Source organism: Panthera leo, chromosome C1 (assembly GCF_018350215.1).
Source record: "Panthera leo isolate Ple1 chromosome C1, P.leo_Ple1_pat1.1, whole genome shotgun sequence".
NCBI classification, from domain to species: Eukaryota; Metazoa; Chordata; class Mammalia; order Carnivora; family Felidae; genus Panthera; species Panthera leo.
Window position 1 is genome coordinate 49,073,126 of NC_056686.1, and position 16,258 is coordinate 49,089,383.

Sequence of the window (16,258 nt, forward strand, 5' to 3'; positions counted from 1 at the left end):
GAAAATAGGAAATGGAATCCCCACCCTTAAAGAACAGCATAATAAATAACTTGGCTCAAAAGATAGCACAGAAGCAGCAGTTTGAAAAGTGCCTGCCGTATATATGAAGGAGATTTATTGAGTAATCTCAGAACATGTGCTAGAAGGGCAGAGATCTTCAGGAGATTTCTCCATGAATAAAAATGCTGGAAGGTGCCATTTCTCTTCCCCTTCCCTAGCCTAGATATCCAAACACTTGTGGGAGTCAGTTCTAACACAATCTACCTTGCTAGCACCACCACTCCACCCCACCCCCTCTTGTTGTCCCACAGACCCACCCCATTCAACTTGACTACTGCAGTAGATACGCCTCCAAAGCAGCCCCTGCAGGGACATGTATCAGGAACTGGTGCCATTCCAAAAAGAAGCCTGACCTGGGGAGAAGGAGAGATAACCCCGTACCAGTCGGCTCACAGTTTCAGTGGCCCAGCCTTTTAGCTGGCTATGCAGAGAATAAGCCCTGCAATCCAGTGTGCCCACAACTGTGGCACATGGCCAATTGCAGACACATTGACTGCCAGTCCTGCCCACCAAGAACCCCATGGCAGCTTCAGATGGGTCTCTCAATAGCACAGGGACAAACTCTGCCACCCAGAGCATCCACACAAGGCAAAGCAGGTCACCACAGCCAGCTGAGCTGAAGGCAATCACAGCTCAGACACACCACAATGGGCACAAGTGGCCCACTCTACTTGTGTGGGACACTAGGGGACACTCCTGGAGCACCTGATGCTTGTGACTAGGGGGAATTAGAATATATGGCACCATGACACCTCTTCTATACAAGATCACTGCTTTCAATACAAGGATATATAACTGACCTAATACCTAGAAACAAACACAGTGGGTTTGATAAAATGAGGAGACAAAGGAATTTTTCATTTTCCAAATGAAAAATCATGGTAAAAGAGCAAGATAAAATATAGATAAGTGATATGCCTGATAAAGAGTTCAAATTAATGGTCTTAAAGATACTCCATGGATTCAAGAAAAGAATGATCTCCAGGAGAATTTCAACAGAGAAAATGTAGAGAACCACCAGTCAGAGCTGAAGAATAAAAAAACTGAAATGAAAGATATACTAGAAGACATCAACAGCACATTAGAAGCTGCAGAAGTATGGATCACAATCTGGAAGACAGTAATGGAAAGCAACCAAGCTGAACAGTAAAAAGCATGAAAGGAAAAAATGAGAATAAGTTAAGCTAACTCAGACTTCTTTAAGCCTAAAAACATTCATATGACAGGGATCCCAGAAGAGGAAATGAAAGAGAAAGGGATAGAAAATTTGAGGAAGTAATAGCTGAAAACTTATTTAAACTGGTCAAGGAAATGGATATCCTTATCCATAAACCGAGGTCCTAACAAGATGAACCCAAGGAGGTCCACACCAAGAAATTTAACAATTAAAATGGCAAAAAGTAATGGTAAAGAATTTTAAAAGCAGCAAGAGAAAAGTTGCATAAGAGAAAGCCCATAAATTTATCAACTGACCATTCAGAAAAAAATTTGACTGTATCCTGTCACTCCTTCCTGACCTACAAAGTACTAAAAGGGAAGAAGAAAATTACAACCAACCTACTCTGCCTGGCGATGTTATTCAGAATAAAAGGAGAGATAAAAGAGTTTCACAGACAAGAAAACATTAAAGGAGTTCACCATCACTAAATCAGCCTTACAAGAAATGTTAATGGGAATTCTTTAACCTGAAATAAGTGGCCATAACTAGGAAAAATTTTGCAACAAGAAATTTCACAGATAAAAAACATAGTATAGGTAGTAATCATTTCTACAACCAGTATGGAGGTTAAAATGCCAAAGTAGAATCAACTACATCTACAAAAATGTTTTCTAAAGGGATATACAAAATAAGATATAACATCATAGAAATAAAACATGGAGGGGTACTAAAAATTTAGTGCTTTTAGAAGGTGCTCAAACTTAAGCAACCATCATTTTAATAAATGCTTCCATACACATGGGATATTATATGAACATAATGGTAATCACAAATAAAAAATATAGGTAACACAAAAAAATAGAAGAAATAAAGCCAAGCATAATACTAAAGTATGCCATTAAACCACAAGGGAAGAGAACAAGAGAAGGAGGAACACCGAAGAACTACAAAAACAACCAGAAAACAATAACAAAATGGCAATAAGTACATACCTATCAATAATCACTATAAATTTAAATGGACTAAATGTTCCAATCAAAAGAAATATGGTGATGGAACAGATAAAAAAAAATAAGACTCATCCACCATATGCTACCTACAAGAGGTCCACTTCAGACCTACAGACACAAATGGAATGAAAGTGAAGGGATGGAAAAGTATATTCCATACAAATGGAAGGAAAAAAAAAAGCTAGGATAATAATACTTCTATCAGATAAAACAGACTTTAAAACCAAGACTGACAAAGCAGGAAAGAATATCCAATGGAAAAAAGAGTCTCTTTAACAAATGGTGCTGGGAGAACTGGAGAATTTGTTAAAGAGTCTCTTTAACAAATGGTGCTGGGAGCAACATGCAGAAGAAACTAGATCACTTTCTTACACCATTCACAAAAATAAACTCAAAATGGATAAAGGACCTGAATGTGAGATAGGAAATCATCAAAACCCTAGAGGGGAAAGCAGGAAAAAACCTCTCTGACCTCAGCCGCAGCAATTTCTTACTTGACACATCTCCAAAGGCAAGGGAATTAAAAGCAATAATAAACTATTGGGACCTTATGAAGATAAAATCTTCTGCACTGCAAAGGAAACAATCAACAAAACTAAAAGGCAACCAACAGAATGGGAAAAGACATTTGCAAATGACATATCAGACAAAGGGTAGTATCCAAAATCTATAAAGAACTCACCAAACTCCACATCCAAAAAATAATCCAGTGAAGAAACGGGCAGAAGACATGAATAGACACTTCTCTAAAGAAGACATCCAGATGGCCAACAGGCACATGAAAAGATGCTCAACGTCGCTCCTTATGAGGGAAATACAAACAAAACCACACTCAGATATCACCTCACGCCAGTCAGAGTGGCCAAAATGAACAAATCAGGAGACTATAGATGCTGGAGAGGATGTGGAGAAACGGGAACCCTCTTGCACTGTTGGTGGGAATGCAAATTGGTGCAGCCTCTCTGGAAAACAGTGTGGAGGTTCCTCAAAAAATTAAAAATAGACCTACCCTATGACCCAGCAATACCACTGTTTGGAATTTACCCAAGGGATACAGGAGTGCTGATGCATAGGGGCACTTGTACCCCAATGTTTATAGCAGCACTTTCAACAATAGCCAAATTATGGAAAGAGCCTAAATTTCCATCAACTGATGAATGGATAAAGAAGATGTGGTTTATATACACAATGGAATACTACGTGGCAATGAGAAAGAATGAAATATGGCCTTTTGTAGCAACGTGGATGGAACAGGAGTGTTATGCTAAGTGAAATAAGTCATACAGAGAAAGACAGATACCATATGTTTTCACTCTCATATGGATCCTGAGAAATGTAACAGAAGACCATGGGGGAGGGGAAGGGAGAAAAAAAGTTACAGAGAGGGAAGGAGGCAAATCATAAGAGACCCTTAAAAACTGAGACTAAACTGAGTGTTGATGGGGGATGGGAGGGAGAGGTGGGTGGGTGATGGGCATTGAGGAAAGCACCTGTTGGGATGAGCACTGGCTGTTGTACGGAAACCAATTTGACAATAAATTTCATATTAAAAAAAAAATAAAACCAAGACTGTAGCCAGAGACAAAGAAAGGCATTACACAATGATAAAGGGATCAATACAATGAGCATACAGCAGTTATAAATACCATTGCACCCAACATAGGAGCACCTAGATATATAAAGAAAATATTAATAGACATAAAGCAAGAAATTGACAGTAATATAATAATGGTTTGGGACTTTTACACCCTACTTATATTACTAGATTGATCACCCAGACAGATTTTCAGCAAAAAAATGCCTTTGAATGACAGACCAGATAGCCCTAACAGATATATACAGAACAGGACATTCCAAAATGGCAGAGTACACATTCTTTTCAAGTGCACATAGAACAGTCCCCAGAATAGATCATATGTTATGCTACAAGTCTCAGTAAATTTAAGAACACTGGAATCCTAATCAAGCATCTTCTCTGACAACAATATGAAACTAGAAATCAATTACAAGAAAGAATCTGGAAAAAAACACAGACACACGAAAGCTAAACAACAGGATTCTGAACAACCAGTGGGTCAACCAAGAAACCAAAGAGGAAATAAAAAAAATACATGAAGACATATTAAAATCAGAACAGTCAAAAGGACACAGCAAAAGAAGTTCTAAGAGGGAAATTTATGGCAGTACAAACTTATTTTAAGAAGAAAAATCTCAAATGGTCTAACCTTATGCTTAGAGGAGCTAGAAAAAAGGACAAAGCTGAAAGCTAGGAGGAAGGAAATAATAAATATTAGAACAGAAATAAGTTAAGCAGATACAAAAAATAGAAGAGATCAGTGAAACCAAGAACTGGTTCTTTAAAAGATAGACAAAATCATTACACCTTTAGCCAAATTCATAAAAAAAAAAAAAAAAAAAAAAAAAGAGGACCCAAATACATAAAATCAGAAACAAAGGAGGAGCAATAACAAATGACACCATAAAATACAAAAGGATTATAAGAGAATGTCATGAATAATTATATGTCCAACAAACTGGACAAATTTGAAGAAATGGATAATTTCCTAGAAACATACAGTCTTCCAAAGCTGAATCAAGAAGTAATGTTGAATCAGTAATCAGAAAATTCTCAAGCGTACAGGACCAGATGGCTTTACAGTTGAATTCTACCAAACATCTGAAGAGTTAATACCTAGTCTCTTCAAAGTATTCCAAAAATCTGTGGTATCTGGGTGGCTCAGTTGGTTAAGCATCTGACTTCAGCTCGGGTCATGATCTTGCAGTTGGTGAATTTGAGCCTTATGTCAGGCTCTGTGCTGACAGCTCAGAGCTTGGAGCCTGCTTCGGATTCTGTGTCTCTCTCTCTCCCTGCCCATCCCTTGTTGTGCCATCTCTCAAAAAATGAATAAACATTAAAACTTCTCAAGTATTCCAAACAATAAGAGAAGGAAAGTTTCCCAATTCATTCTATGCAGCCAGCATTACTTTGATACCAAAACCAGACAAAGACACTGAGAAAAAAAACCCACAAGCCAATACCTTTATGAACATAGGTGCAAAAATCCTCAACAAAATATTGCAAACCAAATTCAACAATACATTTTTTAAAAATTTAATGTTTATTTTTGAGAAAGAGACAGAATGTGGTGGAGAAGCAGAGAGAGAGGGAGACAGAATCTGAAGCAGGATCTAGGCTCTGAGCTGTAAGCACAGAGCCTGACACAGGGTTCAAACTCACAAACCACAAGATCGTGATCTGAGCTGAAGTCGGATGCTTAACCAATTGAGCCAACCAGGTGCCCTTCAACAATACATTTAAAAAAATCATTCACCTCAGTCAAGTGGGATTTGTTTCAGGGGTGCAAGTGTAGTTCAATACTTCCAAATCAATGTGTTACATCATGACATTAACAAGAGGAAAGATAAAAACCGTATGATCACCTCAATGAATGCAGAAAAACTATGTAGCAAAATGCAACATCCATTCATGATAAAAACTCTTAGCAAAGTGGTTTAGAGGCAACATACCTCAACATGATTAAGGCCATGTATGAAAAACCCATAGCTAACATCAGACTAAGCGGTGAAAAGTGAAAACTTTTCCTCTAAGATCAGGACCAAGACAAGGATATCTACTCTCACCACTTTTATTCAATATAGTACTGGAAGTCCTAACTCTAGCAATTAGACAAGAAAAAAAATTAAGAAATAAAGAGCATCCTAACTGGTAAGGAAGAAGTAAAACTGTCACTGTTTGCGTATGACATGATATATACAGAAAACCCTAAGGACTCCACCAGAAAACTATTATAAGTCACAGGTGAAATATATAAGATAGGGCATATCACCAATAATATTGCTGTAACATTGTATGGTTACAGATAGTGACCATACCTATCATGGTGAGCATATTAAGTAATGTGTAGAAGTGTTGAATCAATGTCGTACACTTGCAACTAATACAACATTGCATGTTTATTAAACTTAAAAAATACATCAAAGTTGTAGAGCTAATTAAAACTCTCACACAGGCAAAGCTAATTAATGCTGTTCAAAATCAGGATAGCTAACTTTGTGGGAGTAATGACTAGAAAGGGCTTAAGGGGAATTTTATAACATTTTGGCATAGTTTTGGTTCTTGTCTGCAAGTTTATTACATAGGTATGTTCACTTTGTGATAGCTAAGTTATACACTTGAGATATGTATACTTTTCTATATTTATATGTGTATAGAATATATAGAAAAACATGTATCTGTGTGTATATGCACATGTAGACATGTGTATATGCACATATGCACATGTAGACATGTGTGTATATGCATATATAGACTGTATATGCACATACAAACGTGTGTATTGCACATATGCACATGTACACATGTGTGTATATACACATATGCACATGTAGACGTGTGTATATGCACAGATGTGTGTATATGCATATAGACATGTGTGTATATACACATATGCACATATATACGTGTGTGTATATGCACGTATGCACATGTAGACGTGTGTGTATACATATGCAAATGACAAAGAGGAGCCAAAGAAGAGATTATCTTAGAAGCTGTAATAACTGTTCTGCTGCCCCACTCATAGAAAAAAAAGAATCATATTATGGTCTTTCTTTCTGAATAGGGCCCTTGGATTTGGACCTAAACAGACTGCACAGTCTTATGTGAATGTTGTTAGAATTGCATTTCAAAAATATTTAGTAACCCTTCACACTTCAAAGAGCATCAAGTGTTAATTCCATTTGCGTTGAATTTACAAGAAGGCTCTGCCCATCCAGCTTTTATTTTTAAAAAAATGCTTCAAAAGAACATTTATAAAATAATTTTATTTTTAATGTAAGGATTTCAGGGGTAGAATTTTTAATTGAATCTTTAATTTTTAATTTTAATGTAACACACAATGTTACATTAGTTTCAGTTGTGCAACAGTGATTTGACAAGTCTGTGTGTTATACTCAGAAGTATAGCTACCATCTGTTACCATACAAAGCTATTTCAGGATCACTAAGTTCCCTTTGCTGTACCTCTCATCCCTGGGACATATTGCAGAACTGGAAGCCTGTACCCCTACTTCCATTCTTCCATTTTGCCTGTCCCCACTTTCCTTTTCCCTGGCAACCACCAAGCTTGTTCTGTGTTTATGGGTCTATTTGGTTTATCAGATTCCACAGATAAGTGAAATCATATAATATGTGTCTTTATGTTTCTAACTTATTTCACTTCACATATCACCCTTTAGATCCATCCATGTTGCTGCAAATGGCAAGATCTCATGCTTTTTTATGGCTGAGTAATATTCCATTGTATATACCACATCTTCTCAATCCATTCATTTATCAGTATACACTTAGGTGGCTTCCTATCTTAGTTATTATAAATACGGCTGCAACTAACAGTGGAGCCTATATTTTTTTCTTCAATTAGTGTTTTCATTTTCTCTGGGTATTTACAATTTGTACATTATTCTTATGAAGACCCACCTCATAATTTCACAGATCGTTAAAATGGTCCAGATACTAATTAGATAAGACTTCATGTATGAAGTAATGCATGCCTGTCACAACCTTGTTCAAATACCGCCTCCTCCCAGAAGCCTTGCTAGATTTCCCCGAGGCACATATATTATTCCTTAAAGCATCCCTAGCATATTACACACTCTTCTATTTGAGCATGTGTCCAAGTGAAGAGAGTGTATTTGTCTACTTTGCTAGACTGCTTTTATCCATCTTTGTATACTCTGTATCTAGTACACAGTCTAACACATGTCAAGTGCTCAAAAAATACTTGAAGGTGATAGGAGAGTATGAGGGAGGGGAGAGACAAAAGAGGAGGTATAGGGAAAAAAAGGGTTTTCTTAACCCCACAAATCAGGGAGAAGATGTTCTTGGGTCAGAGGAAACAGCTGTTTGTCCAGCAAGCTTCTGTTTGCATCCATCGTCACAAAGTAAATTAGAATCCTTTGAGGTTGTTTCACAGTAGTAACTGTAAATACTTTTCCAAGTATTAATCCAGTGTTAGACTGGTGCTTCATGTCCTGCTATGCCATATGAATCATTTCCCTTATGATCTGAGGACAGTAAAATATTTTATAAATATTATCTTACCAAATGAGTATGTGTAAAAATTGTCCTCGGGGCTTCCAGTGACAAAAGAGTATGCACACCAACAAAATACACATGCTTCCCCAACCCTCCGGCAACATTTTTCACTCCCTTCTCTGCTTCCAGAGCACATTATTCACTCTAATACAGCAATCAGCACATGTTGGAGTCTGTTGTATTTCCCCTGCCCAATTATACTGTAAGCTTCTTGAGGACAAAGACTAGGTCTTCATCTTTTTATCCCCAGTTCTCAACACAGTGACTGGGACATGGTAGATATTCTATATTTATATCTTAAATGACAAATGAGTGAGAGAACATCTTCTAATACTTATATTTGAATAGGTTTTAAATGTCCCGTCATCCCAGCTGTCAGACATCCAACCTTAGAGGCACTTCCAAAACAAGAAGTGAACAAAAGAGTTAAGAGTTAGCTCCAAACCACGTGGTGGCAACATCAAACCAGAAGCAGAGCTTGCGTCTTTCTCCAGATCCTAGGACATTCAAATCACCCTGTGGGAGAAAGGCGACTGCCTGACCTCTAGTAGTATCTAGCAAGTTTTATTTTTCACATGAAATCTGTTAAGTTTGAGATGTTCAGAGTCCTTTGAGCTGAGAAGTAAAAAATCCAAAGAGAAGAAAAACAAAAGAAAAAAACCTTCCTATTTAAGCACAAACATATGCCAGCTACCATGTTAAGTGCTCAGAATTCAACGTTGAAATAAGATGTGCTCCATGGCCTGGCTCACCTATTATTGGGATCTGGGAATCCTCAAGTATCTCCTGCTGCAATGTCAGAGTATTCTCAGAGCACACACACAGAAAACAACCTTTAAAATTAACCACTGAAACTATAGTAACTTAATGTTCATGTTTGGTCTTTGTTTACCCCCAAAACCCTTTATAATATACTCTTGATGTACCAATAACAAACAATTCAATAAAAGCCACAGTTTGACTCCCAAACTACTCTTCAGAAGAGTAAGAACTCAGCAGCATCAGAGACAAAGCTGTTTCACCCTGCACATGCAATCACAAAACACCAAATAAAAGGCCTTGGCAGCCAGCAGTACAAGTCTTGCATTGGGGGGGTTTACAAGGAGATCAGACTGTGATCAAAGCAGTTATGTGGCCAATTGCAGGGCATTGAAGGAGACGACATATCAAAGATTCTCATCAACTCCTAAGATAAGGTTTCCAAAAAAGGAGAGTAATACATATGCTGTATGGGAGACAGTTTAGGGAGCTCTAAAATAATCCTGAAAAAAAATTTAAACATGCCAATAAAGACACTTATACAACATAATTATCATCTGCAGATGAGTTTTGAAATTCTATATATTAGATCTCATTTGAATTTGAGGATTGCCAGCTTATCCAAGGAATTTTTCTAGTAGCCCGAATTCTCCTAAGTGTTCTTAGTTTGCTAGAATTTTTATTGGAATTAAGTGTAAAATAAGACCAAAAGCCCTTCCTATTAAGAAAAACAAACCTATTGAAACCTCTATTAATTATCATTTGATATATTTGCTCATGTAGCAAATATGAATGCACTGCAACGTTCAATTTTTACTGTAGAAGGCATAGTCTGGGATACCGATGGGTTTGATAGGGTCTGTCCCCTCAAAAATTTCCATTTAGTAAGAGGGATTATGTTTATGTAATTGGGTAAAATAAAAGGTGAAATATTTCTTTATGTCCTAAGAGAGGTCCAGAGAGAATGCCATGGGATTCCAGGGGATAGAAACACTGCCTCCAGGTCAAGGCAAAAATGCAATGGAATTATTGAGGGAAAATCTATGTACTAATTATTCATATAACAGAACAGTAATATCTACTTTGTAGATGTGTTTTATAGATAAGAGTGCCCATATGCAAAAGGTCTCAAATATCAAACATGTAATTGATACCCAATAAATGAGCTGAAACATTATCAAATTTTTGATGATTCATTGTTCCACCCTTGCTAAATATCTAGGGACACCTGGGTGACTCGGTTAGTTGAACATCCAACTTGAGCTCAGGTCATGATCTCATGGTTCTTGGGTTCAAACCCCACATTGGGCTCACTGCTATCAACATGGAGACTGCGTTAGATCCTCTGCCCACCCCCCTGCCCTTCCCCTGATCACACACTCTCAGAAATAAACTCAAAGTATTAGTCTACATTCTATCCTTAAGAATAAGTGCTTACTAATCACTGTTCATCAAAAACCTTAGAATGTCCCCATCTTTATCATTCTTACTTCATTTCTTATTCTGCTACTCATAAGTGGAGACCAGGAGTTCAAAGTTCAAATGCTTCAGGGACCAATTGGGTCATGTGGTGTGTGGACAGTCTGGAATAAAACAAATGGTGGGGATCTGGGCAAATTGGAGAGTAACTGTTTCTCTTTAAAGCACTTGATTTTAAGTTCTAAGGATTTAAAATGCTGTGCTTCCAAGATTCAGAGAAATTCCTGTCAAGATTTGCAGTTAGTATTTTGCAGAAATTAACAAGCCAATCCTCAAATTCATATGGTAATGCACAGGATCTAGATAGCCAAAATAATCCTGAAAGACAAAGAGAAGAACAAAGTGGAGAATTTATACTTCTTGATTTCAAACCATGCTACAATGCAACAACATTCAAAACAGTATGGTACTGGCATAAGGGTATCATATTTATCAGTGGAATTGAGTGTCGCAAGTAAACCCTTCTATTTATGGTCAATCTTTGACAAAGGTGTCAAGACAATTTCATGCAGAAATGTTTTGGAGCAACTGGATATCCATATGCTAAAGAATGGATTTGTTCCCTTACCTCACACCACATGTAATATTAAATAAAAAAGTGGATCCTAGACATAAATTTAAGAGCCAAAAATATAAACAAAATCTTGGAAGAAAACAGGAATACATTTGTGATCTCGTTTAAGTACTTTTAAATAAAACATCAAAAGCTTAAGGGGAAAAAATAAAAGTAATGATTTTTCCAGTATTAAAAACTTTTGTGCTTCAAAAGACACCACCATGAAGTGGCAAAGACCAGTTACAGATTAGGAGAAAATATTTACAAGTCCTCTAGCTGAAAGAAAAAAAAAGGGACCTGATTTTAGGCCAAAAGGACTCTTATCTCTGTAAGAAAATAAACCAATTTAAAAATGCACAAAAAAAATTCAACAGTCATTTCATCTGATAGATGAATCCCCAATAAACCTATGAATAGATTCCCATCATTAGTAATTAGGGAAATATATATTAACACCATGAGATATTACTTCATACCCACTAGAATGGCTATCATCAGAAATAGACAAAAACAAGTGTTAATGTGAATGTGGGTAAACTGGCAACTTGAATGTTAAATAACACAGCTACTTTGGAAAAGAGTTTGACAGTTTAAGTGGTTTAACACTCATTTACCATGCGACCCAGCAATTCTACTCCTTGGCATTTATGTAAGGGAAATGAAACACAAATCCACCCAAACATATATGTAAGTAGCAGTTCATAGCAAGATTATTCATAATAAAAAACAGAGGGAAACAACCCAATGCCCATCAACTGGGCAATGGATAAACAAAATATAGTACATCCATTCAATGGAATAGTATTTGGTAATAAACGAACAGAACACTGACATCTTCTGCAACATGAATAAACCTCAAAAACCACATGCTTACTGAAAAAGTCCAGACAGAAAGGTCACATATTATATGATTACATCTATAGGAAATGTCCAGAAAAAGTGAGCCCTATAGGCTCACTTTTTATAGACATAAAGATGATTTGTGGTTGCCTGGGGTAGAGGGTGAGAATGAAGTCACTACAAACAGATAGGAGGATATTTTTTGTGGTGGTTAATACAAATGTTCAAGTTGGAGTGCAATAATGGTTTCAAGACTAAATTTAGTAAAGATCAATAAATAGTATAAAGTAGATTAATTTTAGGATATAAAAGTTATAGCTCAATCAAAGCTGTTTAAAAGAAAAAAGAAAAACATACTAGGCAAAGGATTTAGGCTCCATTGTGCCCTCATGCACCTATCTTGGAACTCCTGGGTTACAGAAGGTGGAATATCAATATGCTGAGTCCCGGATTTTTCCTAGGGATAAATGATATTACCTACTGTTATTTCTGATGGTCCTAAATAGAATACAAAGCAAAGTGCATCAATGCCAAAACTGAACAATCAGGTACCTGGTTTGGTCCCTAAGAAAGCAAGCGTGATAGGCAAGTGTTAAAAAGCTGTTGACTATAGAGATCACAATGAGGTTACTTTAGGAGGAATTGGCAATCAGATTTCTAGAAGAATAGGAACCAGATTTGGAGTCTTAATTTGAATGACTTCTGACAAGTTATATTGAAAGTCTTCCTTGTTAAGCAGTGTGGAGGTTCCTCAGAAAATTAAAAATAGACCTACCCTATGACCCAGCAATAGCACTGCTAGGAATTTATCCAAGGGATACAGGAGTACTGATGCATAGGGGCACCTGTACCCCAATGTTTATAGCGGCACTCTCAACAATAGCCAAATTATGGAAAGAGCCTAAATGTCCATCAACTGATGAATGGATAAAGAAATTGTGGTTTATATACACAATGGAATACTACGTGGCAATGAGAAAAAATGAAATATGGCCTTTTGTAGCAACATGGATGGAACTGGAGAGTGTGATGCTAAGTGAAATAAGCCATACAGAGAAAGACAGATACCATATGGTTTCACTCTTATGTGGATCCTGAGAAACATAACAGAAACCCATGGGGGAGGGGAAGGAAAAAAAAAAAAAAAAGAGGTTAGAGTGGGAGAGAGCCAAAGCATAAGAGACTGTTAAAAACTGAGAACAAACTGAGGGTTGATGGGGGGTGGGAGGGAGGGCAGGGTGGGTGATGGGTATTGAGGAGGGCACCTTTTGGGATGAGCACTGGGTGTTGTATGGAAACCAATTTGACAGTAAATTTCATATATTAAAAAATTAAAAAAAATAATAAAAAAAAAAAAAAAAAAAAAGAAAGTCTTCCTTGTTGATGCACTGCTCTCTATCAGGTTACCTACAGAGTGCAGGCTCTTGTCATGGACATCATAAAGATAGTTTTTATACTCTGCCTAGTTGACTACCTCTGTATCTCAAACTCCAAACTGCCTTCATAAGACACAAACACACATAATTAAAAACTCCATGAGTAGGGACCATCTCTTGGTAACTTCAGTGCGTGGTACAGGTTCAAATGCCTTTGTCCTTAAAGCTAAGGACAGAAAGCCAAGACAACTTTTCTTAACAGGATCCATTATTTCAGGGGTACCTGAGTGGCTCAGTCAGTTAAGCATCTGACTCTTGGTTTCAGCTGAGGTCATGATCTCACACTTCATGAGTTTGAGACCTGCATCAAACTCTGTGCTGACAGCGCAGAGCTTGCTTAGGACTCTTTCTCCCTCTCTCTGCCCCTCCCCTGCTCACTCACACTCTCAAAATAAACTTTAAAAAATACAAAAAAAGAATCTAGTATTTCAGACAAACTAGTTTCTTTTGAAGCTTGAACACGTACTAGATATGGGAGCTTCAGGGGTCATGCCTCTCCTTGGACCCTCAGTTTCCTCTTCCCTGGCATGTGGACAATTATACTATCTCCTGGGGTTTTGGAGAGATCTAAATGGCAAATCTTAGGTCACTGATGGTTATATTTTCCCCTGTAACCAGTGCCTCTGAGCCTTATTATCTCAGCATGCCCTGTGCTCCATGGTGTTCCCACAGACTCAGTAGGCTGGGATGGACTGGGCCTTAAAAGGAGCTCCTATAGAATATTCCAGGTATATTAGCTTGGGCTACCATAACAGAATACCATAGACTTAAAAGAACTTTGATTTTTTACAGTTCTGGAAGCTAGGAATCTGAGATAGGGTGCTAGCATTATTTAGTTCTGGCAAGGCTCTCCTGGCTTACAAATAACAGGTGTCTGTGTCATTACATGGTAGAGATAGATCTGCTTCTCATTCTCTTAAGCCACAGTCCTAGCAGATTAGGGTCCCACCCTCACATAACTTTACCTTCTAATGACCCTACCTACAGGTACTGTCACACTGAGGGTTAGGGTTTCAACATAGGAATTTGGGAGGGACACAATTTAGTTTACAGCATCAGGGAAAGCTTGTTTAACCACAGAGTACGGGCACAGAGCTGGTACACCTGGTGTCAAATTAAAGACCCTGCTTAGCTTCCTTTAACCTATCACCTTTCTATTGCCAGGTTTTTTTTTTCCTTCCACTGATAAAGCATTTCAAAAAACACAAAATTTGAAAAGCCATATTGGCACCTAATGAGACCTGAGAATTTCCAGAGTCCACCTTGAATGCTGTTTTTCCTACTTAATGCAGGTAGTCTCCTAGGATTCACGATTCCTTGCTTTCTCCCTCTGTGCTGAGACACCTGTCAGGCTTTTCTCGGTGGACCCAATGATGGCTTCAAAAAGAAAAAAAAAAAAAACCCTGACTACTTTAACCTGGAATTCTTTCTCCTCCGACTTCCTTATGCATACTCTCAAGCAGCAGGCAGAGCCTACCTTATACAGACAATACCCTGAAGGCCCTACAAGAGAAGAATGTCAGGGACTTAATGGTTATATCCCCCCCCCAAATACATAGACTAAACCTTAACCTCAATGTGATGAATTTGGGAGATGGGGGCAGGGGGGTCTTTGGGACGTGATTAGGTCATTAGATAGAGCCCTCATGAATGGGATTAGTGCCCTTATAAGAAGAGGCCGGAGAGCTGGCTATTGATAAGCTACCAAGTTTATGGTATTTTGTTATGGTGGCCCAAGCTGATGAGATAAGGAGCCTTTGAAGAACTAAGATTGAGTTTAAGAGTTGATACTCTCCCACAGTATCCATAAAAATCTTATGGGCATGGGGTAGCAGGGAAGATGAAGGCAAAAATCCAGAGTTCGTAGTTGTAAACTACATGTATGCACTTGACATCCATTACAGTTTACCTTCTTTACCAACTACCGTCTGTTCTCTTATCAGTACAATGCCCTTCTCATCGATCTTTCAAATCCTTCTCTCTTTTTCAACTCACCTCTCATAGCAGTGATTTCACTCAAGTATTCATTTATTCTGAAAACTATTATGTTATTGAGTTTTCATGATAAATTTGTTAAGAGCTGGGGTTTGGAGGCTTACAGACCTGAACTGAGACCCCAGATACTCACCAGATTTTTCTTGAAAAGTTAATTCAACCCCCAGAATCTTATCTATAAAATTGAGTTCATCACATCTCTCTTCTAGGACAGTGCAAGAATTAAACAATCATGTTGAGTGCTTATTGTATGTCCTAGACTTAATACAAGGTACCTTTTAGTACTATTAGGGTAAGTAACTTGTCCAGGGTTACTGATACCAGACAGGAGGAGAACCCTCTGTATCACTTGTGTTCTTCCATGCCATTCCTCTTTTCTGTAACTGACACATCTCTTGCATTCTACACTAAGTGATGAAATTGCTTAGCAAAGGGCCTAAGCATCAGTCAGGACAGGGCTCTAATCCGGTCACCATCATTTGCTAGCTCTGTCCCTCTGTCCAAATCTCAGTGTTCAGTTCATCTGTCAAATGATTGACTGTGAGAGTAGGTGTTCAAGTTCCTTAAACATTGCAGTTGCTTTTAAAATGTTGGTTTCTTGCCTCTTTATTTCATAATGCTAAGAAGAGACACATCAGTTCAAATTACCCTACTTTATTTTTCCCTTCCTGGTATAGAGTGCCCTCATGTTCTTTCTGCCTGCCACTCTCCAGTCTAAACTTACTATGATAGAATATTCAATAGTTAAGAGCAATTTACAGTACAAACAACATTTAGTTGGTTCATGTCCCATTGATCTCATTCTCACCCTTTCCTAGTGAGTTAGAATGGGGCTTCAAAGCAATCT